The following is a 26,594-nucleotide window of genomic DNA, read 5'->3' on the forward strand; positions in this document are numbered from 1 at the left end:
ACTCTACCATTCTCAATATCTAACATATGTTCATAAATATGATCTTTCAGCTTCCTAGAAGTCTTTCCAATATAAAACGCTGAACATGAGCAACACATTGATAAGTACACTACCTGTTTTGAATGAAAGAAAAATGACGATCAGTCTTAAATATTTCGCCTCTAACTTTAAAACTGCCACATGAAATAATATTGGGCATTGGGAGGAGCAACCACATTTAAAAATTCCCTTACACACTTCATATTTCCACCTCTTATATCCTTGCTCTAAGTAGTTTTAAAACAATTTATCTTTTTTATATATTATACAGGGTACCTCTCCTTCTTTTGACATTATGGTCCTATCTGTCATAAAAGATCCCTAATTTATTTATACTATTTACAAAGGCTCTACTATCAAGAGTTGTTGTTGTTGTTGTTGTTGTTGTGTCTTTCGGCTTTTCCCGGTTAGGGTTGCCACAGCGGAACTTTGGTCCGCTAATGATTGGCAGTAGATTTTTATGTGTATATGTCATAATAATTTATTGCTCTCAAAACCAGATTTTCTTTTTTGAAAAATCCAAAGAATTTCTAATATTCGCACTAGTTGACCTGATTGAGTTTGATGCTTTTTAACAAATAACTCTTTTCCAGGTACAGCTTTTTGAACTTTAATATTTTTTTCAAAAAATACAGTAAGTTTTGTAAAGATCCAAAATGCTTCAACAAGACTGTCCATTCGAAAATCAAACTGATTATATTTCCATTTATTGAGCTCCATATCCATATTCATATTATAGTTATTAGCTTCAATAATATTTGGAGATGGTTGTGTGATGGGGAGACCCAAATTCTCTCTGGTAGAGCACATGCCCCCTCTCTGTGAGAGATTAAACCAGACATTCAAAGTATTCTGTGCAAATTTTGACTCACTTGTAATAGAAGGGTAAGGTCTTCACCAGCTTTCAAACCTTTTTGGCTCCAATTACTGCTATCCACCACTGCACCACCAATGGACATAGACATAACGTACAAACTACTAACCCGGGCAAGTTTTAGACCAAGTGAATAAAATAACAAAAACTTGCTGTGATGCGCCATCAACAATGGCTATGTTCTAAGAACACTGTATTGACAAAGTTTGGCACATTTGTTTCTTATTTTTGATAGCACTTCATCAGAACTACATATTCACATTAAAAAAAATGATTAAATAAGATACATTAAAAGATGACATGGTAACACCAACCGCTAAAAACAAAATTCAGTTAAATAATCACATTCTCATTTCAGCATCAAAGTATTTCAATTTTAAAACCAAATTGATACAGCTGGTTTTGCTTAGCCCAGGAAAACTAATGGCATCTAACCTAAGTGGACATTTCAATTCACATTTCTCCGAGTGTTCATCCAATATAAAACACTGGGAATCACTCTTTACCTGCTCAATAACTTAAAAAAAAACAAAATGATGTGTCTTAAAAATATCAATATGTTTAAATAAAGCACTGGTGACTCTACCTTTCTTAATATCTAACATTATATTCATAAATGCGATCTTTCAGTTTCCTATAAGTCTTTTCCATATAAAACACTGAACATGAACAACACATTACTAAGTACATTACTTGCTTTCAATTACAAGAAAAATGACCATTAATCCTAAATGTTTCACCTCTAACTTTAAAAGTGTGACATGAAATAATATTTGGGCATTCTGAGCAACAACCTCATTTGAACATTCCCCTTACACACTTCATATTTCCACCTCTTATATCCTTGGTCTGTTCTAAGTAGTTTTTAAATAATTTATCTTTTTATATATTGTACTGGATCTTTTTCCTACTTTCTCCATTATTTTTCTATCTGTCATAAAACAACCCCAATTTTTATTTACACTATTTATCATGGCTCTAATATCACTGCGGTGGTGGTGCTGCGGTAGCGTTGTCGCCTCACAGTAAGACGTTGTCCTGTTCGATTCTCAGCTAGAGCATCTTCTGTGTAAAGACATGCGTGAATGAGCGTACCTTCGTTGAAGGTTGTGCGTCAGGGCCAGCAACTCGGCACATAAAAATCTACTGCCAATCATTAGCGGACCAGAGTTCTGCTGTGGCGACCCCTAACCGGGAAAAGCCGAAAGACACAACAACTTCTTCTTCTTCTTCTTCTTTCGGCTTTTTCCCGGTTGAAAGGGGTCGCCACGATCACCTTGTCCGCACATTGAATGGCAGTGGAGTTTTACGGTGTCGTGCCAGCCCGGCCAACCTTCCACAGAAGGCACACTCACACGCACACCTAGGGCCAATTTAGAGTGTCCAGTCCACTTGCAGCATGTCTTTGGGTTGTGGGAAACCGGAGCACCGGAGGAAACCCACGCGACCACAGGGAGGACATGCAGACTCCGCACAGAAGGCACCCCAGCCGAGGATCGAACCGGAGAACCTCTTGCTGTGAGGCGACAATGCTAACCACTGCACCACCATGGCCGCCCCCGAAAGACACAACAACAATGGCTCTAATATCAAGAGTATATGTCATAATAAATAATTTATTACTCTCAAAACCAAGTTTTCTTTTCAAAAAATACAAAGAACTGTTAATATTCTCACTACTTCTACCCAATATTAGCAAATTTACTCTGTTCCTTCTCTTAAATATAACTTTGTCTCTGATTTTCAGAACAAAGCTAACTGGATAGTCTGTTTTAAAGAACATATCCACCAAAATAGTGCATTCTTTATAGAAATATTCTGTGTCAGAAATCATTCTGGCTAATCAGACTTGTTGTCCTTTTACAACTGCCTTCTTTTGATGTTTAGCATGCCAGTTATTAAAATGTAAATATGAACTAAAAAATGTAGGTTTTCTATGAATATTTGAACAATATCCAAATAAACTATTTTTCACCAATATAATTGTGTGTGAGGTTTAAAAAATCTACTGTGTTATTAGTATAAGTAATACATTCTTCTAGTTTATTAGGGGTGTTGACCCATAAAATAAATATATCATCCAAAAATCTTGTATAAAGCACTCAGGAAATTTTGAATTCACTATTGTGATTCCCAATGTGCCATAATGAAGTTTACGAAAATCGGTGCGCAGGCTGCACCCATGACAATCCCAGTTTTTTCTCTAAAATATTTGCTTACGAAATAAATTAATTTTTAATGCATCTTCCACTAACACAGTAATAGCATCGATCTTATCTGGATGTAAATCAACATGTCTAAAAACATAGTCTTCAAACCACTGTATTCCAACATCATGTGGTATCACTGAATATAGATTTTGTACAGCAATGGTAATGAAATATATGTGGTCTTGCAAAGAGCCAGCCCCTTTAGAACAAGTTGGCGTGAGGAGAGTAGAGTGAATACAGAGCAAGAATTACCAAAGGAATTCTATGAGACAACAGGAGAGTAATGAAGTTTTCATCAATCAGGGAGCCAAGTACGAAAAGAAGTTTTACAACAACAGCAATGAGAAATAGCCATTTCAACCTCAAAAATTGAACATGACTGTCATGATCTGGATAGGTAGTATTTAATGAACTGAAAGACTTTAAAATTAATAATTGTTCAGCAAAGAATATTAACTCAAATCATAAAAATGTGTTAGCTAGAGGTCTTACCTTTGTACCAGCTAGAAGAACAAATGTAGTGGAAGTTTTGATGGTTTTAAAACTTGTTTACTCGTAAACTCGATTTGTTGTTATGGTTTTCAGGTAGTAACTTAAGGGATGCTAATAATGTCCTGCAGAGATCTAGTTGTTTAAACCCCCCACTGAATCATAATTTACAATTATTCGAGAGAATATGTGAATTAGATATTAGGAATACCTTGAATCAAACAAGCATTGATAAGTTTTATAATATGTCTGGTAGGGGAGTTAAGTTGTTTAAAGAAATACATGAAGATAGAAATATACTTTTGTATTTTCATGTCATTAAGCTGATGTTGCTTGTTAATCTAGATAAGCTTGTACTGAATATGCATATATAGCTGGTCTACATTCTTGCTAACTTTAATCTGAATATTCTGGTATGAGACTATACCTTTTATTTCTGCAGAGAAGGACTGTTTGGCTCTACAGTTCTGTTTCATATATTGCCATTCTCTAACTGATTATGTGGTAGTTTAATTAATTCCAGTGGTCTTCTTTTTACCTGACACTGAGCATAACTCTGTCCCTTATAATTTTGTAACTAACTCAGAAGAAGATATTAAGCACTGTTAGGAGTATTGTGTAGGAATTAGCATTATTTAAGATGGATGCTTGATCTGCCACAGTTGTATATAACAGTTTATGTAAGCTGCTCTTAGACTTGCAGCTAGACAGTAGTTATTGCTCTGTTTATTATATATATATATATATATACATATATATATATATATATATATATATATATATATATATATACATATAAATTAAATCATTAATGTATTTAACAATATGTAAATGTTAAATGGGTTGAAAAGTATTAATCATTTTGTGAGTTTCTAATGCCAAATGACCTCTGAGTTTACCTTCTGGCAGTTGTGCTTTAAGTCCTGCAGATGGTATTTCAGAGTTTTGAGTCACCTAATTCAGACTGTTAATGTCTTTTTACCCTTTGTTACTCAACTAATTGTGTATCAATTGCAACTTAGTTTTACTCTCATATCACCCTTGCCTTTATCTACTTAATATATTTTCCTTTGCTAGTTCTTATATTTAGCCAAACCCTCTCTGCTTTACTTTGACTCGTCTAGAGCATAAAGAACTTTTGTGGCAATTGAAATTAAATGCAGCAAGACCCCCAGGTCTAAATGATAGCAGCAGTATAGCAAGTGCACTAAAGCTTAGCAGGAAGAAATTATGAGTAAACAAAAAACAAAAAAACTGTTTTGAAAATGCCAGGTAATTAACAGGCAGTTAGTTAATGATGAATTTTTATTTTATTTTATTTTATGTTATTAACTTTCAACCAGAAGTACATGTTTTTACTATAAGGATTTATATTTAGAACATTTTAAGTGCATATTTGTATATATTTTTTAATATTTGTTCTTAGTATTTGCACTTTTAAAAAATTGTTATTTAACACACTGCATGAATTATTAGTGGTTTGCATTAACTACTTATATGTATTTATTTTTACAAGATTTTTGACACACAAGGTATCTAGATAGTTTTTAAAACAACGTGTTATTGCAGTATTATTGACTTGCAGGGAGTACAAATATTTTAACACCTTAAAAAATACTTCAAAGACACCTTAAAAAATGTTTAAACTTTTAACTAATTACCATAATTAACACCAGGAGTGGTCGATTAAGTGATCACCTGATGTATGTATAATGATACAAAATGGTTTTACTTTTCACTGAGCAGTATCTTGATAAAGCCTGGTAGGAACCAGGCGAAAGCGCTTGATTCATTCTTCTGTTTTTATTCATTAAAGTTATTTAACTTCAGTTTATTTCTGGTTGTATCACATTTGTGATTCCTGGACTGAGTGTTTCTACCCGTGGAGCTGCTTTTTACTTTATATATTTTCCTTTGCTAGTTCTTATATTTAGCCAAACCCTCTCTGCTTTACTTTGACTATCTCTTTCCCTCAATTATTACATTAAACTGGAATCAATCAAACCATTATTGTCCATCAAGCTAACTCCAAGACTGAAGTTTACCCAAATAAGGACCACGAGAAAGAGGCATATTAATAATGTATGTTATTTACTGTCATGTCTAAAGTAGCTATCCTATTCTTCTGTAATAAATAGGACAGGTTCTTCTGTAGAGAACATACACTCCCACTAGAACTAGCAAGCTCCCTGGTAATTTTTCTTTATACTGGAAGACATTGCCTTCTCTTGAGCTCCAATCCTTCTTGTCTATTCTACATTATATACCGATTGCAAAAGTCCTACGCCACTTTACCTACCTTACCATACTTTACCTTACTTGTTCTTTGCTGCACTATAAATTTGTCTCTCTGTCTTCCCTTATAACATTCAATGCCTTCACTGTTTGTAAAATGTAAATAGTGGCTTTCCCTTATGGAAACATAACAAAAATAATAAGCTGCACTATTAAGTGTCTCTTTAGGCAGGTTTTCTTATTTATCAATAGATCATTCATACGACCCATATAACCTTTACCATTCATTAAATCTAGCGTTCTTCCCTTGTCTGGTTTCATCACGCTGATATTTCTATCTTCTAACTACACCCTTCACCTGGTTAACCCCCCACTTTGAAACTCTTTCTGCAAACCCCCATATAATTAGTATGACTCTATAACATTGCACCTTTTGCTATTATTTGTTACCTTGCTCTTTCTCCTACCAGCTTTTCTAATGAGATTACATTCTTACTGTTTCTACCACATGACTTCTTACCTTGCTCACTTCTAAGTCTACAGATATTTTTTTCTTCCCTTCCATATATCTGTGCCATTTCAGCTGGTATATACCGCTTCATTTGCCCTTGCTTCACTCGGATTCACTCTGCTCGCCTACCCTACCTATAAATCCCACCCACCCCACTATCATTAGTTTTATACCTACACAAACCCTCCTCTTCCTGTGCATAACTCCTCCTCTTCCTATAGAAGCAACCTATCATTCTGCTACCCATCATCTGTCAATAATACCCAATACCCAAATCATACTATCCATTTCTCCACCCTTGAGGCTCCACTTATCTAGTTATATCTCTCTTCCACAGCATTCCTGAGCCTCCATCTCATTATTTATATCCACTATTTCCTTCCATTACACTCCTTTCTCTTTAGAATTTTTTCTCCTTTATATATTATATTTCTACAGATGTCATTTTTTTTCTCCTGTTAGCCTTCTCTCAGCTTCACATTCTTAGCATCCCGTACCTATTGATATTCCTACTTAATTCTTTTTAATTTTTTTTTTTATTGTTTTTATTCTTATTTCCTTCTATAACATAATTATTTATGCATATACCATCTATTCTCCAGCATTGTCAACACTTCTCTTTCTAATACACACCAAATGTGCTCCTCATCTTTCTATCCATACATCTATTCCTACTACTATCACACCTTACATGCTATATTATACCTGTTGCACCTATTTTTAAATCCCCCACCCTTACTCACACTGCTTATGTCACTTGCTACCTGTTCAGTATTACTATTGCTTCTAGCTTATTTGACTTATCCCATCTCATTTTCAGATATAAAATTCGTAACCCTTCTCAAACCCTAAGGTAAAATTTAAATTTAATACTAACATACGCACTAGAGTATGCATACTGTAAAAAGATCATTTTATGTGATGATGCCCACCCAGACCCAGGTCCTGACTGCCACTCTTCTCCATCTACTCTCTCTTCTGCTGTAACAATATTTACTAAAAAGAAAAATCATATCTATGAATATTCAAAATATAGTAAACACAGTCTCTGACTTTCATTTGTGGATCACTCATTACTCTTCAGACATTATTATTCTTACAGAAACTTGGCTCGAACCACATATGAAACACTTTGAAATTCTCCCCACTAGCTATACTATCATCCCCTCTGACAGATTAAATAAAAAAGGTGATAGTTTAACAATCATGTTCTCTAACCATATCTCTCTCTCTTCTTCTGTTCCTCTACCTAAATTCCTTTCTGCTGATATCCTTGTCTCTCACTGTAAACTAAATGAGCATAAAACACTATGTATAATTGCCCTATATATTCCCTCAAGAAATAACATCCCTATTCTGGAAGACATCCTACACTGGGTATCTAGTTCCATTTCTCATGAAATAATAATTCTTGGTGATGCCAATATTAACTGGCAAACCTTCACATCAGACTACCCTACTACTAGTATCAATCTGCATGTGTTTAAAACAACTCATAACTTCTGATACTCACTTCAACAAAGCTAATAGCACTGACACTACTGTGGACTGGATCCTAGTTTCAAATCCAAACTTTTACGACACTCCAAAAACCCTCCCAGACTCCCTCAATAATCACCATCCTTCCTATGTTCATGCTAGCAACTCACCGTATCAAACATCACCTTTATAAAGACTGCCTTAACCTCACAAATTCTAATTCCAAGATCTTTAACAACATCCTAAAAACATTAATTGGTCCATCCTCTATTCCCTACTACTGGATAATGCTGTTCTAGTATGTAATACAATACTTCTTGACAGTCTCAATAGCCTTGATCCTATAAGAAAAAAGAGAGTTAAATGCACCCAGTCACCCTGCCTATCCCCTTCTAGTAGACAATTAATGTATAAGAGAGACAAAGCTTGGAGAAACTGGCAAAATACAAATCCCATGCTCACCTACGGACTTACAAACAAGTTTGAAACATGACAAAAAAACAAGTTACTGCTGATAAGAAATATTATTACTTCAACCCAAAGAATAATCAAAAACACAACCCCCCCCCTACATTTTTGGTCCACTATCAAGAAAATATTATACCATAGAACCCCTATTACCCATAACCCTTGCCCAGACATCTTGCCCTTAGAAACTGCTTTAAATTTAACTTCCAATTTATAAACTCCCATGCACACCCAAAACTTCCTTCGGAATCCTGCCAACGCTGACAAACTTCAAAGCCATAACAATGTCATTTTCAACTTAAAATTTGTCTCTGCTTCTTATATAAAATAATTTATTACACAAACTTAAGCCCTGCTCACCCTCTGTTGACAATCTTCCATATGAATGTTTAAAGATTGCTGCCCCCTCTATTGCTTACCCAATCTCTAGATCAATCGATCCATTTATGAGTCATATGTCCCATCACTCTGGAAAAAATTACATCATTCCTTTTCATAAAGGGGAAAACTCCACTGAAATAACAAACTTCAGACCAATTACAATATTGTCCCCTCTTTCCAAAATCTTAGAAAACCTTATTCATAAACTTTTACAATATTTACTCCAAGAACATCTTTTAACCTCTACCCAACATGGCTTTCACCCAGCTCATAGCACAACAACTGCCCTTGTTGCCTTTTTGGACCACATCATTAAAGCCAGAGATAATAACAATTTAGTTTCATCCTTCTTTTTAGAACTCTGTAAAGCTTTTGATACAGTCCCACATACTAAACTAAAAATGTCTGCTTTAGGCTTTTCCAGTACAACAGTCACTTAGCCTCTAGCTACCTATCTAACCAGCTGCAATCAGTTACATAGTTGTCTACTTACTCATCTTTTCTCCCAGTTAATACAGGTGTCCCACAAGGCTCCATAGTTGGCCCTGTCCTTTTTAAAATATTTAAAAATGATCTACATACATCCTCCCAACAAACTATCAATATCAGAATTCCTGCTTCACAACCCCAGTTATTTCTTCACTCAGCAGGAACAGAAGGTCCTGGAATCTATTCATATCATAGAGTTTCTAAGCAAGGAATTGCTGCAAAGGTCTGTTACAAAGAAGTATTCTGGCAGGACAACCCAGATGTCCTGGTTATTTAAATTTTCCCTAGATTTCTGAGGTGATGGGAACTTTGTGACATGATGGAGCTGTTACAAGTTAGTATTGGGCAGGATCATCTAGCATTCTTAAAAGTGAAGTTGGTTTAGAGTGTGTAGTGGAGGTTGGGAATTCTTTAGGTTGCTTCCAGGCATGGTTTGCAGTTATATGTACAAGATACTATAGGGATATGTAGGAGTAAAGTGGATGTTTTTTGGTAGTGAGCTTGTTGAGGCATAATTTTGAACTTGTGCTTTCAAGGAGACTTGTCATTCCAAGGCTTTATCCAATTGGAAATAGAGTAGAGGGACATATTTTTCTGGAAGATTTTAAGAGGGTGCACTTTTGGATTCTGACCTGGTGAACAAGGAATCTGTCCATGGGCCCTTTTATCACACATTTGGATTAGTATGCCCTATTGAGTCATTCAATTTTTACCAAAGGTGACTGACTTGGATGACAAGGCAGGCCGACACCGGATCTGTCCATGGTTTGAGTAGATTTTTGGGAACTTTTGGTCTGTTTGAGCATTGCAACTCTTAGAAGGTTGTTTACCTATTAGGAAGTAATCCAAACAGACAGTCCAAACAACCCTCCCAAACTTGTCATTTTAACAATGACTGAACTTTAATTGTTTTCTACATGCAAATTGATGTGATTTCCTATTAAGTATTTGCTATAATTCAAAATTTGCTTTTCCAAAACCAAAAAAACAAAACGGGATTTCCCCAAATAAATCTAAAAGCCTTAAATAGTTCTTACAATCTAATTTTTCCTACATAAGTTAGTCATATAAAATAATTTTCTAATCAAAATGTAAAGACAAAAATGGCATGTCATAATCAAAGTTTCACTCTCAATTTTTAAATGCATATACCTCCTCTTAATCACTTCTCTTTCAAAAATTAAAATTTCCTCCTGCCAAACTATTTCTTAACAATACTTATACCTTGTCATAAACCCCCTTAACTCAGATAAAATTATATCACTCCTAATTCCCATTCTCCGTCTAAAGTAAAATCCTCATTAACAACCATACATTTAACATACTTAAATCTCTTATCTCTGAGAACACCTGAATATACCAAAAAATTATAAAACTCTATCCCACTCAAGGGGAATACCTAAAATAGCAATGCATTATACAACAAGCAATTCAAAATTTCCCTTAATTTCTTATGCTTCAATTAATGATCCCAAAAACTTATTAAACCTGATTAATTAAGAGTATAACCTAAAACAATTTTATATCAAAAATTACAATATGTTTTTAAACCTAAATTGCATTAATTTATGAAAAGTTAAAATCCATTAAAAATGGATTATTTTTAATTTAAAAGAATTCTCTTTAAACAAAATAATAACATATATATTCTATGATTTTTAAACATGATGCATTTAATTTTATTTATAAAAGGATTTGGTTAAATGCTTTAAGAATCAGATTTATAGATTATAATAAGAGATTATTTAACCGCAGATAAGAATAAATTAATGAATTCTATGGCTATTTAACTGTTGCCTAAAACATAAATTTATAAAAGGAGATGTTTGGGTTATATATTTAAAATTTGGAAAGTTAGTATTATTTACTGCAGTTAAAATAATTTCCTAATTTCTATGTATTATTTTTAAAATAATAATTGATAAGAAGGAAAATGTTGTAATTATTTACATAATTTGGGTTTTTGCATCATTTTCTGGACCGTAAAAATATTATTTTGATTATTTATTTTAAATAAATTTTGATTTATTGAATAAAAAATGGTAACATGTGTTCCTTATCAACTGCATATTGGTTAGAATAAAATTCAATTACAAGGTTTATAAAGTTATTAATTTTATAACTAATATTTGATTTATAAAGAACATCAAATAATTAAGATAGTGTTTCTTAGAATTTGATGGGTTATTGATTAACCTTTAGAATAGTTTTTCTAAATGTATAAATATTTTAATAAATGTTTGATTTTGTAAGGCAGCAGTACTCCTTTATTTAATTAATATAAATTTTTAGAATTTATGGTTAAAATGTATATATTTAGAAGATTATATTCTTGTACACTTCTTTGGCATAAAAGTTTGGGGGATAATTTAGTTTGGTATAATATTTCTTCTTTTGAATTAAAATTTTACTTTGAAAATATAAAATTACAAGAATAAATTTTAATTTTCTTCTAGGTTATAAAGATTAATAAATAATTTTACAGTTCTGGATATATTTATGCTCTTTAGGTAGTGTAAAATCTTGGTTAAATTTGAAAATACAATTTTCCTACCATGGGGTAAAAATATAAAGGATTTTTTGGTCAAAATTAGATTTGAGTTGCCATTGGACACTACTTTGTATAGTGTTGAAAATAAAGAAACTATGCAGTGTGGCAAATGCAAGGCATGTAATTATATTGTTCCTTGTTTTGAATATATTAATAATATTCCATTTAAAAATAATAATGTTTTTTATTGTAATTCTGAGAGAGTAATATATTCACTTAGATGTCCTTGTAAAAAATGTTATATAGGTGAAACCAAGAGAGCCTTTAAAGTGAGGCTCTTGGAACATATTAGGGATATTAACAATAAAAGAGAAGAAAGTCCTGTGGCCATGCATTTTTTAAATTTTCATAATAGTGACAGTCGTGGGCTACAAGCAACTGTTTTAGAACAAATACATGGTTGTAAATATAATAATGTGGATATTAAAAAATTGTTGTTACATAAAGAAGCAATATACATTTTAAAATTTAAAACATTATATCCAGTTGGTTTGAATGAGGATTTTAACTGGAGAATGTTATTAAATTGAATGCAATTAATTAGGAATAATTAAGGGCATAATTGTGTGAATTGCTTGTTTGTATTAGTATATATGCCTATGTGGTTTTTTATGGTTTATACTCCTTGAAGGCTGTGGCCGAGACGTCAGAGTTTTAATAAACTGTGTTTTGGTGGATCCATTCGTTGTTTCTTCTGCATTGCTTTTTGGTTGTTTTACTTGCACCAGGCTGTCCCTACTCATTACTCCTTCCTTCCTTCTGCTCCTTTCACTCCCATCTCTTCCTTCCTTCCTCTTCTCTTGCTCTTCTTTTTCCCTTTCCTTCCCCCCTTCTCTTATTTTTCAAAACACCAATTACTTCTCTGATAGCTCTCTACTTTAACTCAATTTCCTAATCTCCCCCAAATGTGAAATCTCTTTCCTTTCTCTTAGTCTTTTCCTCATATTTAAAATGCTTAACATCTTTGTCACTGGTTATAACTACTGATTGTACTTTACTAGGTGTTCAACCTTCTATGATTATTGTTTATTATACCATGACCCCCCCATTAATATTCCAAAACGTGCAAGCTGATTGGCCAGCGTGCACATTGTAAATCGACTCATACTAATGGAAAAGGTCCGTCACCGGACTTTTTCCATTAGTATAAGTCTTTTTTTAAAACACTGTCTCGCTATGTTAAAAGAGTTTAACGTAGCGACACAGGTTTAAAAAAAGCAAAGGAGATCTCCGTTGCTTTTTTAAAAGCTGTCTCGCTATGTTAAACTCCTTTAACATAGCGACACAGTGTGTAAAAAGCAACGGAGATCTTGCTTTCTCCTTTGCTTTTTTTTTAAACCTAGTAAAAACACAAAATGCACCCAAGTCTCAGCACAGTAGCCAGCAATTAGGGCTAGTAACCAGATGTCTCAAACACCACAGAAGCGTTTTCCAGATGCAACACAGTTTTAATATAATACGTGGAGAAAATAAAAATTATTCATTACTTTTGTAATTTCATTGGTTACTTTGAATTTTAATTAGGGTATATAATTGTAATTTACATGTGCCTGGTTATCTGATGAAGTTTTGAACGAAACATGGAATTTTTATTTTCTCTACGTATTATATTAAAACTGTATTGCATCTGGAAAACGCTTCTGTGGTGTTTGAGACATCTGGTTACTAGCCCTAATTGCTGGCTACTGTGCTGAGACTTGGGTGCATTTTGTGTTTTTACTAGTTCTTATTTTGCACCTTCCTCTTGTTAGAAATTTCTGCCTATGTTAAATGGGTTTAACATAGAGACAGCTTTAAAATAAGCAAATCTCCATTGCTTATTTTAAAGCTGTCTCGCTATGTTAAACCCATTTAACATAGCGAGACAGGTTTAAAAAAAAAGCAACGGAGAAAGCAAGATCTCCGTTGCTTTTTAATGTTTCTCTATGTTAAATGGGTTTAACATAGCGAGACAGCTTTAAAATAAGTAACAGACATCTCCGTTGCTTATTATAAAGCTGTCTCGCTATGTTAAACCCATTTAACATAGCGAAACAGAAAAAAAAGCAACGGAGATCTTGCTTTCTCCGTTTTGGCCACAGCTCTGATGTACTGGCGAGGCATGCAGTACATCAGAACTGCCGTGGATGCCAGACAGCTGCGGAAGGGCAGCAAAGAGGCATTATACAATGCCATTATTTAAGAAAAGTAATTGTTTTTTCTTAAATAATGTCACTGTATAATAGCAATAATCCATTTCTGGTGTAATGCGATTTACCCACGGTTGTCTTTGTTTGGTCCATCGGCTTCACCGACCAAACCACGCCAACCGTGGGTAACTCCCACATTACCCACACCCAGGCGTGGGTTATTGCTATAATATTCACTGTATGATTTTCTCATCTGACTTTATTTATCCTGTATGTCGATTCTGCTGCTTGTTACTGCACTTCATGTGATAATATTATGTAGTTTATTAATTGAAGGATATAATATTCACGGGTTAGACTGTACTACAAGGAAAGGAGGTGAGATAGCAGTCCTTTACAAAAATACTCTAACCATTAATAGAGACACCATTCAACCTTCTCAATTCAATAATGCGGAACTCCTCATAATCAAGCTACAGATTAACCAAAACAAGCACTTGAACATCATCTGTGCATACATTCCACCAGGCAACAACCTAAATACCTTAAAATATGTCCTTTACTGGTTATCTATGAACTATCCCCAAGAAACCATAGTTCTTGATGACTAACATCGACTGGTACCCCTGCTCTTCCGACCCCCCCCCCCCCCGCACCCATATAAACTTACCTGGGTTTAAACAGACCATAACCTCTCCCACTAGGATAAACAAACCAACCAACAGTGAAAGTATCCTAGACTGGATCCTAGTTAATAACCAACTCCAACCGTACACAGCTGGCACTCTCCCTGATGACCTTAGCGACCTTTACTAACCTATATCATACAACATAAGGCAGGAAACCCTCACCAGACTACATATAAAACACTTAGAAACAGGAAAAACTTTGACACTCTATATTCCTAAATGAACTAAAAGCAGTTGACTGGTCAAAACTAAAAAAAATCTACCATTAGAAGAGGCTATAGCTCACTTTAAAACTAAATTTCAAAGTATCCTTCATTCCCATACTCCAGCACGTACAATAAAATCTAGATCAAACACAGCACCATGGCTCACAAAAGATGCCAAATCTAAAATCAAAACTAGAAACAGAGCCTGGGCCAGCTGGAGAACAACTAAAGCCCCACTTGACCATCTAAAATATTGTCAACTCAGGAATGATACAAAAAAATCTATTTTACTAGATAAAAAAAGCTTCTTCCAAAATCTCCTACAAAAACACCAAAACAACCCTCAAAGTTCTAGGCAGGCTTAAATCAACTACTTTATCCAAGTCATTCTACCACCCCAACCCTGGCTAACCACACCCATAGTTCCCCAGAGACCATAGCTGGTGATTATAATAACTTTTTCACTGAAACAATCCAATTCCTAGCAAATCAACTAACCCCCAGAAACATAAACCACACCCCTAATCTACACACTAATCACCCCAAATTTAGCTTCCAACCAATGTCCATTAGTTTTATCAAAACCCTTATAAAAAAACTAAAACCTACTACCCTCGCTGCTGACCTCCTCCCTGCAGAGTATCTACAAATAGCTGCAGATGCCATTGCATATCCCATATCTATCCTTATCAACAGAACCTTATTCGAAAGCACTATCCCCTCCCTCTGGAAAATATCCCACATTATCCCACTCCATAAAGGTGGTAGTTCTACAGACATATCCAACTATAGATCCACTGCCATTCTTCCTCCACTAGCCAAAATAATGGATAAATGTGTACACAAGCAACTAATGCAATACTTTACACAGAATAACTTACTATCCGACTCCAAGCATGGTTTCAGGCCATGCCACAGCACTACCTCAGCCCTCCTTTCCTATACTGATACCATAAACCAAAACAGGCTATCCTCTGCCCTCTTTCTTGACCTATCAAAAGCCTTTGACATGGTCAACCATTCTTTCTCTAAAATTAATTTCCCTCAATAAGCACGCAATCCAGTGGTTCCAGTCCTACCTGACTGGTAGACAGCAGGTGGTACTATGGCAGGGCAAACTCTCCAGCCAGCTACCTCTCACACTTGGTGTCTCTTAAGGCTCCATACTAGGTCCACTACTCTTCTCTATTTTTATCAACAACCTTTACACTGCTATCCCTAAAGCTACCTCTATTCAATATGCAGATGATTCCACTCTGATCTGCTCAGCCACCTCCCCATCCAAACTGCAAATTCTAACCCAAAATACATTTAACATTATTGGGAACTGGCTCACCAACCAACGCCTACTGCTGAACCCCAATAAAATTAAACTTCTACTCTTCAGCCCCACTAGTAGATCTGCCACACTTTCATTCTCTGTCACGTCTAACAATGGTACCGCTATCTCCCAGATCAACACACCAAACTTCTAGGGGTTATCATAGACAATAATATCAAATTTGACCGACACATCAACAAAACCATACAGACCATCAATAAGAAGCTTGGATCACTGTAGAGCAAAAAGACATTTTAACTCCACTGGCTAGGACTGCAATTGCCCTGTCACACCTACTCTCTACTCTTTTATATGCCTCGCCTGTACTCTCAAACCTCAAGAAATCCAAACTAGGTAAGCTGTCCCATAGCTACAACCATATTGCCAGGTGCACCACTGCCTCCACCTATAGAACCCACCACTGCCAGAACCTGGAACAACTAGAGTGGCTAGAACTGCCCAGCTTAATTTAATTCCATCAGCTCAATAGCGCACAAACTTCTGTACCACCCTGAGGATACCCCCTCACTTATCGATATTATTAAGCTATATAGCAACCTGAGATCCCTACGGTCAGCCAACAAACTACTGGTCCAAACCCTCTGCTGGTGAATCCCCTTTTGCCAGTTTTGTTGGCAAAACCTGGAATTCGTTGCCAAACTATATAACCCTGCAATCCTCCAAAAGTCTCTTCAAAAAAAACCCCCAAACAGTATCTCAAAGTGAACTGGCTTTGACAATGTACCAACCCTGATTAAGTTATAAACTCAAAGCATAATCTGTAAATATCATAACATGCCACTATGTCACCAAGTTCTACGTCCAATTTGACGTCTCTTGCTTTTAATCGTGTCTGTCCATGAGAATTGTGAGTCCCTACTATGGAACACTACTAAACTATTGTACAGAATCACTTTGTTTTATCTTTTCTAATGTTATCTAACTTTTTGTGTAATCTATGTAAGTTTGTCTATTTGGAGCTTTTCTCCCTGGGCGTCAGCTGAAAATGGACATGTATCCAGTGGGACTATCCTGGTAAACAAATGGAAAAATAAATAAATAAATAAATAAATACATACATACATACATACATACATAAATAAATAAATAAATAAATAAATTAATTAAACTATGTATGGTGGAGCTTTTCTCACCAGACCTCCACTGAAAATGGGATTTATGCCTGTCGGACTTTTTTGGTAAACAAATGCCAAATAAAATAAGTAAATAAATATAAATGGTTACTTGTATCAATCAACGAGAAACTTATATTGTTAGTACAAGCCAGTGCGATACTTTTCTTGCCAAAACCTGCAGCAAAGTAAACTATTCTACCCTGCAAACCCTTACTATCAAGCTGACAGCAATTTTTATCAAGTAAAAAACCAGAAAGAGGCCCCTTGTCAAACAAAACAGATCCACTGGAAACCTTAACGCAGTTTATTAAATAAAACAATAAGCGTTTTCGCTACAATTATATGTAGCTTCTTCAGAGGTAAAGTAATGTATGAATGAAAAACGCTACATAAGTATCCAGAAAGTCAGGAAATGACATTTTTCAATTTCCTGTAATTCAAGTTGATACATGTGCTATTAAAACAACCAGCTCTGCTTAAATTCTGAACTACTTTTAAACTTTTGTAGGACACCAGCTCACATACAAAATTACAATGTTAAAATAAAAACATTTAAGAGCATTATTAAAAACAATGACATTATTAGTAATATATATATAAAGTGCATGTAAAATGCATCCTTAGCACCTAAGATGTTTTTTACTTGTAAATCATAAAAGACAGTTTGCAATTCATATTGCCAAAGTTGCCTTCCAGGACATTAAGGTACATGTATTCTAATCATTATGCCCTCGCTACCTTCAATAAAGTGCATGTGTTTCTTTTTTCTTTTTTCTTTTTTCTTTATTACTAACTTATCCTAGCTTTATAAATATAACCAATAGGAAATTGATATATAAATGGCTATCTGTACCCAATTGTTTTATTTTATCTCAGATAACTCCTTAACTTTAATACAGGTGTGATGTTACAGTTATTATTAAGTCCTGGGTGCCTAAACGCATCCAGTCGTAACTGCCATTCTAACTCCTTGTTTTCCAAAATCAGTGGAAATGGGCCACCCCTGATCTTCACTGGCACGTGGTCAATGGCCATAAAAGAAAAATCATGGCCTGGGTTGAGTTCAACGTGTTTTGCCAAGGCGTTATCGTTCTTACTATTCCTAATAGCATACAAATGCTCATACATACGGTCCCAGACCCTACGGTCCGTCTTGCCGATGTAAAACGCCTTGCAACAATTACACATCGCTATATAAATAATAGACCTGCTCTCACAATTTAATAGAAAGCGAATCAAGTATTTTTTGTCCCTAACAGTGAAGGTTTCACCTGTTTTGACCTTGTCGCAATACTTACAAAAGCCGCATTGCTGCATCCCACTCTTTTTATTAAATACATATTGTGATGTGTCCCTTTGTAACAGTTCTTTAAGGTTGGTAGACCTTCTAAAGATAATCATAGGAATACTACCTAGTTTGTCCACTAGGTAAGAGTTTGAGTTAATGAAATGCCAGTTTTTTCGAATTATGGCTGAAATTCCTTTAGAATTTCTACTAAACGTGGTTATGAAACTTAAGCCAAAATCACTTTTGTTTGTAATAGACATAACTACGTCGGTATCTTCATTACTCAAATTAAGCCCTACCGATTCAATATCAGTGTGGTTGCCAATCTGAACAAAGGTAGTTTGCACTAATAAGGGTTTGTAGAAACCATTGAGTCTTTTATTAGTGACTTCCTCGGTTAAATCGTACAACAGTTGGTCAGGATACCCTCTGTTCCTGAACATTTCCTTTAACAGTTCACATTCCATAGTAAAATCTGTCAAGGTACTGCACATTCTCCCTGCCCTCACCAGTTGCCCCTTCACAATTGAACGTTTTTGTTTATATGGGTGAAAACTGGTGAAGTGCAGGAAAGAATTGCAGTAGGTGCTTTTTCTGAACACTGTTGATGTCAAGTTACTGTTGTTATAATCCTTAGTAAGTTTAACATCGAGGTAGTCTATTTCCTTCTCAGAAAATTTAAATGTAAATTTCAAAAACCCAGTTGTTGTGTTTAAAGTTTCTACAAATTTTGCAGCTTCAGTTTCCTGACCCTTGAATAATATAAAAATATCGTCAAGGAATCTGGTATAGTATGCGACAGGTTCCATAAGGCCCACCGTTTTCCTTAAAATGTTGGTCTCCCAATAGCCCATTACATAATTGGCCACACTAGCCCCACACGGGGAACCCATTGCTACTCCTTGATTTTGGAGAAAATATTCTCCATTAAATGTAAAATAATTTGTCGTCAGAACGACATCGAGCAGTTCAGTTACTAAATCAACTTCCAGTCTAGAAGCCCCATATTCCTGAAGTGACAGACCTATCCATTCCACCGCCTCTTGGTGCGGTATAGAGGTATATAGGTCTACCACGTCTATAGTGAGGAAGTTGTTCTCACATTTATATGGGATAGTACTGATGTTTTCAAGGAAAGACCAAGAGTCTTTGCATATGCTAGGTATCATTTTAATGTATTTGTCTAATATATTAGTAATAAGTTTGGAGCAAGGGTATGTAATAGATGACCTGCCGTCAATCAAAGCCCTCATAGGGGGGTTTTTTACATCTTTATGAATCTTGGGGATTCCAAACATGACAGGAATTTTAGGCAGGTTAATATCTATATAGTTATACAACTCACTGTCAATTTTTCCTAAAAGGAATAAATCCCTAAAGTATCCCCTGATTTTACGGTACTGTCCATTTACCTCACTTATAGACGCCTTAATATACGCGTTGGTGTTCAACACTTTAGTCATCTTTACATTATAAGAGGTATTGTCTAGTACCACTAATCCCCCACCTTTATCGGGTTTGATCAAACGTACAGGTAGACGGCAAAGGTCATCAAGTAATGTAGCTTGTTCCTTAGTGATATTAAAATCATTCCTGCCTTCCTTATTATTTTTGTTGTCTGCTAGGAACCTAAAATCCACCTCACATGTATTCTCAAATAATTGAAGTGCTGTGTGTAACGGTGGATTAAAAACACTAGCCAGTTTCAATGCTGGTAAATTACCGTCACTACCACCTGCAATAACTCTATTTGTGTCAAGTTGTTGACTAAACAGTAGTTTCAAGTTTAATTTCCTCACAAAGCATTTTAAATCTACTATTTCTCTACTAATACTCCCCGATCTGCTGGGGACAAAAGAGTTGCCAAGTGCTAGCAATTCAATTAATTGTCCATCTAAGGTAATATCGGAGAAGTTATAGATCTTGAAGTCCCCCTTCTTGTTAGTTAGAATCACTGGTTTTTCATTTTCTACAAATATATTTGGTGTGTTCAATAATGGGGGGTCTTCAATTACCATTTGAGTCAATTCTTTCTCCTGTTCATGTGAGGCCTGCTGTTGCGTTGCCCTAAAAAGTACCATTATGAACCTTGTCTTTTGCATTATTAAAATTGGACCTCTGTTGGTTACCATTAGGACCTGCATTGTTCCTATTGAAACCCTTTATTCTATTGCTGCATCTGGGTCCAGTAGTGGCCTGACCCTCAGTACCTTCCTCTACAATATCTTCCAGACTGTTATTATCATCCCCTACCTCAAAATTTTGAGTATTAGTAGTATGGCTTTGTGTAGCTATATTATGTACTGACAGTTTAGGGTAGGCACTGTTGTTAAGATAAGCAGTCCTATCTCTCTCCAGTTTTTTATTTTTATTTAACTTCAGTTTTAGTAACAAAGTATCAATACTTGTTAGTATACGTCCATAATCAAACTTGTATCTGGAAAAGTCCAAGTTGGATTTGATGTCATTGTCCAAACCATTAATCTCTTCCATTAGTAAGTCAATCTTTAAAGCATAATGCTTAATTATCAATTCAAGGAGTTGCACTCCTTGCCGCTGAAAGAGTGCCTCTAACTCCTCATGAAAGGCCCTATCGACCAAAAGGCCTGAAGGGGCAAAGCTGTTCCGCAACCCCTTTGGAATTAAGTTCTCGGCCACACATTGTCTAAAATAGGCTGATTCCAGTTGTAGTTTTTTTAATTTAAGAAGTTTCTCATCAAAAACCTTAAGTTTATCAGCTAAGCACTCATTTACAACATTGGCATCAGTATTAGTATTTTGCATACCTTGTTGCCCAAAAGAAAAGGGGTTTGTATTTAGAAGCCAGTCGTTTAAATTAGGAACGCCAGGATTTACAACCTCCGCTCCGTTGTGTAGAAGTGCCCCTGTAACAGCTTCTTGCATGTTAGAGTAACTGCCCATTCCGCTACTTCTTACGGCCCCCGCGTAGTTCACCATTTGACCAGACATGTCACGAGAGTCAAGTTCACTCTCCGTGAGTAGTAATCCACCATACGAGTTACTAGGAAACGTTGTATTAAGATGTCCGGTCCCTTGTTGTCTGCACGGCTGCCCTGCAGGAAAAGTATTATCCACGATGACCTGGCTAGGTCCCCTCAGGTTGTTGTTACTGGAATTGGTTACGGTCACGGTCGGTAACCGCTGGGCGTGTTGTATCTCATCCATTCTGTTGTTGAGCTGGTCTAGTCTCCGGGAAAGGCCAGCTAGTAGACTAGTAATATCCAAGTTCATAGTTTCATTGTCGCTTGACGTGATGTTAGACATCCGTGGACTGTTAGGACTAACAGGGCTCCTCCTTGCCATAAACGAACAGACCAGCAAAAACGTAAAAAACCAGAAAGAGGCCCCTTGTCAAACAAAACAGATCCACTGGAAACCTTAACGCAGTTTATTAAATAAAACAATAAGCGTTTTCGCTACAATTATATGTAGCTTCTTCAGAGGTAAAGTAATGTATGAATGAAAAACGCTACATAAGTATCCAGAAAGTCAGGAAATGACATTTTTCAATTTCCTGTAATTCAAGGTGTTAAGGATGCATTTTACATGCACTTTATATATATATTACTAATAATGTCATTGTTTTTAATAATGCTCTTAAATGTTTTTATTTTAACATTGTAATTTTTGTATGTGAGCTGGTGTCCTACAAAAAGTTTAAAAGTAGTTCCAGAATTTAAGCGCAGGGGCGCTGGTTGTTTTAATAGCACATGTATCAACTTGAATTACAGGAAATTGAAAAATGTCATTTCCTGACTTTCTGGATACTTATGTAGCGTTTTTCATTCATACATTACTTTACCTCTGAAGAAGCTACATATAATTGTAGCGAAAACGCTTATTGTTTTATTTAATAAACTGCGTTAAGGTTTCCAGTGGATCTGTTTTGTTTGACAAGGGGCCTCTTTCTGGTTTTTTACTTGTTTTTTACGTTTTTGCTGGTCAGCAATTTTTATCAGTAAGAAAAACAGAAATTCTTCACACAATACATGGATTGATATCTCAAAATATACTCCGCATCATCTCAAGTTGAATAATCTGCACTGATGGTATTGTTTGCTTGACTCTTAACAGATGTTACACAATGTACTTTATCTGTGGCAACAGTTACTGGAGGATCCCCTAAAAGTGTGGAGGGGTAGTTGTTACATTAGATATGTAGGACCAGATATTCATCCTACAGACACCGTACCTTCAAAAAAATCAAAAATACATAAACAGAAAAAAAAACAACTCAAAGTGTAAACACTGCAGTCCTTAAAACCCAGTCAACAAACTTGAGGCATCCTAGATTTGCTATCACAACTCAAAACAGATTGCATTTAAAGAACTTTCTCCATATAGACTTGAATAAAGTTATGTCTCTGGCAGGCAGACTTCCAGTTTATAGGACAACAAAAGCAGAACAAAAATCATGCTGTTTACAATTTTTCTTGCATTATTTCTAGTTTTATTTTTATGGAAAGCTTTGCTATCAAAGTAAAACTACAAAATGTAACAATAAATTGACTGACCAGTTTTAAAAACAATTTATGATAATATAGGCTCATAGATTAGTATTAGACTAACTGCCCTTGTGGGCCATTTTAAGCCTAGCCATTTACCCCATGGAGAATCAAAGGCTGCACCTTATATCTGTAAGGAAAACACCTTAACCATTATACCAACCATTTAGATAAAATAATAAGCCAAAATAAAATTGTGTCAAAGTTTTACCATTGCAGATAGTCATGATGCATTTGTTGCTACTAAATTATTTTATAAGAAGTGCATATATGCACATATAATGATTACCTTATTACATCATAAAAAAATGTCTGTTGAAATTTTGAATGTTGTCTGTACATGTTCACAGCTTTCAATTTTGTGAAATGTAGTGTGAATGATGCGTCATAGCATCAGATGGGGGAATGTGAAGTAATAAGATTTTTTATGAGAAAACAAATCAAGAATAGAATCCATCTTGAATTAAAATGAAGTCTAGGTTCATGTGACATGTTATTTTTTTCTGCTAACATAAGTGTATTACCTATTCAGAAATAAAATTAGTTACTCGGTATGACCAAGATAATAGTGTACTGCCAGCAAGATATTGCAAAAACATGCATTGTTCTTTTTGGTCAGTTAGCGAAAATTAAATAATAATTGTTTCATTTATACTGTGTAATTTTGCTATAAGAATAAGATCTCTCCCTTAGCTAAGGGAGACAGAAGTTTATTTTACTTAGTCTCCCAAATAAAAAGATTTCTTGCTTAGCTGAAATCGAAGTTTTGTTTTCCTTAAAAATTCCATGTGATTGCAGCTGTCTGTGTGTACCACATTAAACCAGGTATTGCGTATAAACTATAAACCATGATTTACTTCACAGCAGCATGAAGCAACATTAATCATACTGAGCAATCAGCACAAAAGCTTAGCTTACAAACAGGTAAGACAACATCTACATCCTTGTTGTAGGTCATCTAAATGTCACTCCCTTCTCTGTGGGAGCTTTGCCGAGCTACTCTGATAGATTTTATTACTTTAACATTGATGTGAATGCTATTTTTAAGTAATGTTAAAGAGTGCTATTGTCATTTGATATCGGCCTTTTGTATGCTACTGGTCATTTTTTTTTATCACATGATGTGAAATGATTGTACTTATACTGGGTATTTTATGGCATCCAACAGTTCTGATGAACTCCCTTAAAGGGAAGAAAGTGCTCAACAACTGTGGATATTTGTTATTAAAGTTTCAGCTAGATTTCCTCTTTGTGGTTCACTTCATTTCTGACTGTTAGCAGCAATGCTGTTTGGTTCCAGTGGTGATAGTGTTTTTTTACCATCCTCTTGGGTGCTTTGGGGATGTTACTACTGCCTTATTAAATACAATGGAAATTTTCTCCATTTTGTTGTATAAACCTACTGACTGTACTCCATCTGCTTGCATCACTGAAATTAGTATTGCTGTTCTGCTAAGAATAGTATTATGTTTCATAGGATGATAGGATCATAGCAAGTTACTAGGCGAATGCCCCTGGGGCCCTTACAAGCCTAGCCAAGTTCTATCCTTATTTCCATGATCATTACCTATTGCCCCAGTCCAAGAGGGACATAGGTGGAAACCCCAGGGTGAATTTACAGTTACCCAGCCAATGAGGTCCTTTGTCTGACTTGAAGTGGGAGTCCGTTCCAAAGGTGTGGTTACCTCTGGGAGACAAATCTGCCCCTCCAGCAAGTTCTATTGATGTTATATACCAGGTTAAGGTCTTTAAAGCGAATAACCCATGTACCGTTTGACTTGTGGATATGCAGCATTTCCTATAAATTAGGGTCAAATATTGCCTTATACGCAAGGCAGAGATCGCCTCTGAGTAGTCTATATGAAACAGAATAAAGTGACAATGATTTCAGGCAATCCACATATGACAGATGCTGGAGACTTGGAATTTTCTTTGTGAGGTACCTTTGTGGTCTCTACAATTGCTGCAGGTCCTTGGAAAGGTACATACCAAAAGGGGCATCATACTCAATTATTGCCATGAGGGAAGAGTGCAGAGAGGTTACAACTTCTTTTTTTTCTGGTGGCAATGCCCTTACTTATGAGATGAGCAATATAGAATGCCAGTCTTACCACTGAGGAGACATAGTGATCAAAGATAAGGTTGCTGTCAACCTGTATTCCCAGGTCTCTCACCACTGAGTTCATACCTAAGGTGTTGCTATTGATGAGGGAGGAGTACAGGGAGGTTATAACTTCTTTTTATCTGGTGGCAATGCCCTTACTTATGAGATGAGCAATAGAGAATGCCCTTCTTACCACTGTGGAGACGTGGTGATTAATGGTAAGTTGCTGTCAACTTGCTTGCCCAGGTCTCTCACTACTGAGTGCATGCTTAGGGTTTTGCTATTGATGTGTTAGTTAGCAGGAACATCACTCTTACCTTAAGGGATGATAATACAATTTTTTGCATTGAGTTTAAGGCCATGACTTTGGCACCAATCATTTGTTTATGTAAGACCCACTTGTAGGATGTTGACATCATCTGGAGATTCTATGACTGCTCCTAGTTTGCAGACATCAGAAAATGTTGTCAGCCACAGACCTTTAATTTTTGCTTGTACTTCAGAGAAATAGATTCCAAACAGTGGAGGTCCCAGGACTGACCATGTGGAATACCACTGGTTACAGGTCTGCTGCTGGAGGTAGATCCCCCTATTTTGACTATATGGGTTCTACTGGTGTCCATCTGACCAGGCTGGATAAGGAGAATGTCACAGTCAGCTGTCTGTTAGGTGCTAGGATCCACCATATCACACATGCATTCAAGTATCTCAACAACAGGTACTGTTATGAGTCTGTCATAGTCCATGTTGGTATGAACAACTTGAGACATACCTCTGTGGACTCTATGAAGACAGACATGATTGAGGTCTTGGACTATGTGTCCTTAGGCCAGTATGTCCCTAGGCTTAAGCAGCATTTTACCTTCACTTAGGATGATGCCTCAATACAAACAGAAAATGATTGACTTCAATAACTGGCTTAGTTTCTGGTGTCATTCCAAGGGGATGCAATATCTGTCAGCTTGGGATTACATGTTCAACAGACCTAGATGCTTTGCCAGAGATGGTCTTCATCTGTCATGGTCTTCATCTGTCAACGCTGGGATTTTGACTACTGGCCAAGGCCCTTGCCACCCCCATAGTGTCTTTTTTAGGCAATGTCTCAAGGACAAAATTCCCGATGTAAGAGCTCCATCTAACAACAACCTCGAGGTTTTGCTGATAAATGATAGAAGTCTTAACATGAAACTACATTCACTAGAAGCAGTCCTCACCTTGTAAGACACACCCCAGGATTTAATAAAATCTGTGTAGGCACCGTGTAGAGCCTACATGGAATGTATCCACATACACAACCATGGTTCCAACTCGGCAGCACGACATGCATATTAATGATGGTGCACTGCTGAGGGCCACCATAGTTACAGGATATTGAATCAGTGTAATGAGCAGTGTAGAGGCTAAAAATGGTAATGGATGCATACAGGGTGAGGCTCACTGTACTGCTCCCCACTACTGTTGAAATACTG

The sequence above is a fragment of the Protopterus annectens genome, chromosome 9.part0 (assembly GCF_019279795.1).
Source record: "Protopterus annectens isolate FY-2018-M chromosome 9.part0, PAN1.0, whole genome shotgun sequence".
Classification (NCBI taxonomy): Eukaryota; Metazoa; Chordata; order Ceratodontiformes; family Protopteridae; genus Protopterus; species Protopterus annectens.